Raw genomic sequence first — 5047 nt, forward strand, 5'->3', positions numbered from 1 at the left:
AGTCCTTCCACAATCCTCCCAAAACAACATCCTCATATCTGTCACAGCAATACCCCACTTCTGGTACCAGCTTGTCCCAGTATGAGTTTCTACTGCTGCAAAGAAACACTAGGTAAAAAAGCAAGGGGGAGGACCAGGCGGTGGTGGTGCATGCCTTTAATTCCAGCACTTGGGAGGCAGAGGCAGGTGGATTTCTGAGTTCGAGGCCAACCTGGTCTACAAAGTAGGTTCCAGGATAGCCAGGGCTGCACAGAGAAACACTGTCTTGGAAAACAACAACAACAAAAAACAAACAAACAAAGGGAGGAAGGGTTTGTCTTTCATTTCTATATCACTGTTGAAGGAAATCAGGAAACCACCCAGAACATGTAGCCTGAAACAAAGAACACTTTTAATTTCACATAAACTGTACATGCTTCCTATTAAGCTTCCTGTGTTAGTTCTTCTTGTAGGATCAGGGACAGAATAGAGGATTTCAGGGGACAGTATCTGTGACCCCCACCCTGAGCTTTGTCATCTGCCTGTCTGAAGACTTTTCTTCTAATATTTGGAACTGAGTCTATGACAAGGAATGAGACTTCTTCTCTTCAGTTGTATTGCCTTTGTCACCACTAAACATTGGTATCCCATTTCTTTCTTCCCCCAAATAACCCAGTTAGCTGTTATTTAAATAACCTAGTTAGCTGTTATTTAAAAAGCATGCCCAAGTGCCGCTCCAGGTTATAGGGTTCCCATGACAGAACAGGAAAAACAGGGCTAAGAAGGATGCAGAGACTTGTTTTTCTGGAATATTAAGAATAATCATGCCTTTCTTTTGGGTACCTGCTCCTTGCTGTTTAAATGGGCAAGTACATGAAGCCCAGGGAAAGTGGTGCTGGTCCTGGCTGGATTCTACTCTGGATGCAAAGCCGTCATGGTGAAGAACATTGACCATGGCATGCCCTTACAGCCATGCCATGGTGACTGGAATTGACTGTTATCCCCAAAAAGTGACAGCTGCTATGGGCAAGAAGAAAATTGCCAAGCGATCCAAGATCAAGTCCTTTGTGAAAGTTTAGAGCTACAACCACCTCATGCCCACAAGGTACTCTGCAGCTATCCCCTTGGACAAGACTGTTGTTAACAAGGATGTGTTCAGGGATCCAGCTTTGAAACACAAAGCCAGGCGGGAGGCCAAGGTCAAGTTTGAGTAGCAATACAAGACAGGGAAGAACAAATGGTTTTTCCAGAAGCTTCGCTTTTTGGTACATTTTGTTTTTGTCATTAATAATAATAATATTAAAAAAAGAGTAATCACTGTTTTTTTTTTTTATCCCCAGAAATGTTGTCCGTCCCTACTATATGGACTGGATAACACGCCTTACTCAGTGGTTAGAGAGCAGCAGGTATGAGCCCTGTGGCTCTTATGGTAGTCTGGGCTACTACAGCAATAGCAACTCACTGAGTAGTATCCAAACAACAGCCTCTGAGGTTGGAAAGTCTTGGATCCGAGTGCTTGGTAGTCAGCAGTTCCTACCTGTAGATGCACCTTGTTGCTGTGTTCTCATCTTCTGGGCTCTCATCCTCACATTCCACCGGATCTCATGGGAAAGGCATGCTGGCAGGTATGCGGGGCAGCCCATATCCGCAGTCAGGAGCAGAGAGATGAATACTGGTACTCATCTCTCTTTCTACTTTTATTCAGCTTGGAGATAGCCCATAGAATGATCTTTGTAGCTCAATTAATCCAATATAGAAAATCCCTCAAAGATGTGCTCAGAGGTTTGTCTTCTAGGTGAGTCTAGATCCTGTTGACGATATTCACTAACTGTGGCAAGACTGACACTATGATTAGGTTTCCCTGGCCCCAGTCCAGGATCATTTCCCCTCTCTCCCCATCCAGCTCTATCTGAAAAGGCCCTGCACAAACTAGGGAGAACCCTGAGCTTGCAGGGCAGGTGTGTCCATACCTCATACAAGAAATCAAGTGTTTACTGCCTGCAGGCCTCATAGTGAGAGTGGCAACACGTAGTTTACTCCTAGGATGAAAGACCATGGTGTAGCCATTTGTATCACTCAAACATATTTGGAGTCATGTGTTGAGATAGCCCTAGGATCTTGACACCCCGAATGTCCTCTAGAGATAAGGGCACAGGCATGGTGCCTGTCTTGATATGAATGCACATACTTCTGTGCTCTGAGTTAGGAATATCATTCCGATGAGGTCCTAAGCATGCTATGAAGGAAGAACACAGGCATAGTACCTGTCTACTTGTGGTTCCATACACTTCTGGGTAAACGCTTAAATGTTCAAGATTAGGTCCTTCTAAAGTGGGGGCTCGGGGCATAATGAATCCCCATTATGTTCATCATCATGGTGAACACTCACTGATGATGCCTGCTGTACCTGGCATTGGTTTAAAGACTTGACTAATTCAGAAATTCAGGTATATTTCTCAAATTAAGCAGATCTCCAGGATGGAAGCCAGGCAGCTGGATCACGGAACTGCATACACTGACACCCAAGTCCCTAGCTGTGTGTGACTGGCCTACATGCGTGTACCTCTGCGTGCAGTATAGCAGGGAAGGGGATGAAATGGAAGGAAAACTGAAAAGGTCTGGAGTTCAGTGCAGCTTTCCCTGCAGCTGGCTCTGCCTTTTAATCAGGGAACTTTGCTTTTCTATAAGGTTAGAGAGGCAACATGAACCCCACTGGGGACTGAGCCGTGAATGTAAAAAGCTACAAAGACCTGTTATTATAAAGCCTGTTTTCATTAAGATGATATTCCAGTTACTATGGATACCTAATAAGTTAGTCTAAAACTTATGTACATAAAAGAATCATTTACTATGCTCTCACAACCCACAGGCCAAGAATGTCAGCTGGACATTTCCTACATTGTACAAGGTTTGGGGCCTCGGCTGGAAGACTTGGTGAAAGGGAGCAAATAACAGTGAGGGATGGAGTCATCTGATGACCTACTCACAGTAAGGGGCAGAGTCATCTGATGGCCCACCTGCTCACAGGAGGAGTTGAGTCAAAGACCTGTCCATTCTCAGTGAGGGGCAAAGTTATGGGAAGGATGACTGACCCTCACACTCATAGCGAGGGGCTGCTGCTGTCTGCCAAAGCTGAGGACTGAGATAGGTTGTGTGTAGCCACTGTATGTGGCTTGGGTTCCTCCTGTCTTTACAATAGGGAGGAAGAGACAGAGACAGAGAAAAGAAAGTCAATAAAACCCCTCCTTTCTGTGAGAGAAGTTTACTCTGTAAAATAGTCCTTGTTCATGAGCTTGCCTCTTCTCTCCAGGAAGAGAGAGATAAGTCTAAATCATTACACACTTTTCTCTGTGGCGCTGGGGATGGAAGCTACTAGGCTTTTACGCATGCTGGGCGCACACTGTACGGAAAAGCTGCAGCCAAACCTTCAATCTCTAGTTTTCTTGATAGTACAGAAAGCAGAAAGCAACAGACTTGAATCTCCACAGCCCATCCCCTGTTTGCCAGGAAGCAGCCCCCCCCCCCCCCACCTTTCAAGCTTCGCTTCAGCACACTGTTTAAGGATAAATTCAGAGCAACCTGTGGGATTTTCTTATTTTTTCTAGGTATCTCCCATACATGTTTTAAAACTTGTTTTTCTCTTGCTGATCCATCATTTGTTACCAGAGTCTGGCTCAAGTAAGATCCAAGCATGGTGGAAAGGAACCAAGAGCCCCAGTTTATGAGTTTGACTTGACTTAACATGCTTTTGCTGCTGCCATGGTATGACGTGTAGCGTGTGGCTATTTCTTTTTTCTTTTCTTTTCTTTTTGGCATTTCAGTACAGTATTCAGGAAAATTACATACCCCGTGAAACACTTTATTATAAAATAGGCTTTGTGAGAGATGCTTTGGCCCAATTGAGCACCGTGCTGATGCTCTGATCACATTCAGGCAGGCCAGGCTAAGCTCTGACATCTGGTAAATTAGATGCATTAAATTGCATTTTCCACTTAATGATATTTCCAGCTTATGATGGATTTATCAGGACACAACCTCACTGTAAACTATGAGTTCCCAGGATTTTTGATGCATTGCATTGTTTTATTGTCTTTTGATAGCCTAGTTCCCAGGGCCTTTGCTGGACAACCTGAGACAGGCAGAGGAAACACTTCCCTCTCTCATGAAGTTTTCTGTTTGTTTCACCTCCTACCTTGGCCCTTGCTCTAGCCTCTCTCCTTCCCATTTCCAACTTGGTTGTGTTTATTTTCTAGTTGCTAGGATGAAACACCTGACAAAGGCAACTTAGCGAAGGTGGGGCTGGTTTAGTCATCCTCTTATGGGAAGGGGGGAGGGGCCCTGTCTTAGTCAGGGTTTCTACTCCTGCACAAACATCATGACCAAGAAGCAAGTTGGGGAGGAAAGGGTTTATTCAGCTTACACTTCCATACTGCTGTTCATCACCCAAGGAAGTCAGGACTGGAACTCAAGCAGGTCAGAAAGCAGGAGCTGATGCAGAGGCCATGGAGGGATGTTCTTTACTGGCCTGCTTCCCCTGGCTTGTTCAGCCTGCTCTCTTATAGAACCAAGACTACCAGCCCAGAGATGGCCCCACCCACAAGGGGCCTTTCCCCCTTGATCACTAATTGAGAAAATGCCTTACAGTTGGATCTCATGGAGGCATTTCCTCAACTGAAGCTCCTTTCTCTGTGATAACTCCAGCTGTGTCAAGTTGACACAAAAATAGCCAGTACAATTGACCCCTTGTCAACTTGACACACAAACACATCACTAGTAAGCCTCAACCCTTACATTCTTATTCATCCCCAAGATCTAAATAACTTTAAAAGTCCCACAGTCTTTACATATTCTTAAATTTTCAATCTCTTTAAAATATCCATCTCTTTTAAAATCCAAAGTCTTTTTACAATTAAAAGTCTCTTAACTGTGGGCTCCACTAAAACAGTTTCTTCCTTCAAGAGGGAAAATATCAGGGCACAGTCACAATCAAAAGCAAAAATCAATCTCCAACTGTCCAACGTCTGGGATCCAACTCACGATCCTCTGGGCTCCTCCAAGGGCTTGGGTC

At 44.6% G+C, this 5047-nt stretch overlaps 1 pseudogene; it reads left to right on the top strand.

Annotated features, from left to right (window-relative positions):
* The first annotated feature begins 840 nt into the window (after positions 1–840).
* LOC110296664 (large ribosomal subunit protein eL27 pseudogene) lies at positions 841–1193 on the top strand (annotated as a pseudogene).
* Positions 1194–5047: the final 3854 nt, after the last annotated feature.

Source organism: Mus caroli, unplaced genomic scaffold (genome assembly GCF_978045245.1).
Source record: "Mus caroli unplaced genomic scaffold, Mus_caroli_1 scaffold_1, whole genome shotgun sequence".
NCBI classification, from domain to species: Eukaryota; Metazoa; Chordata; class Mammalia; order Rodentia; family Muridae; genus Mus; species Mus caroli.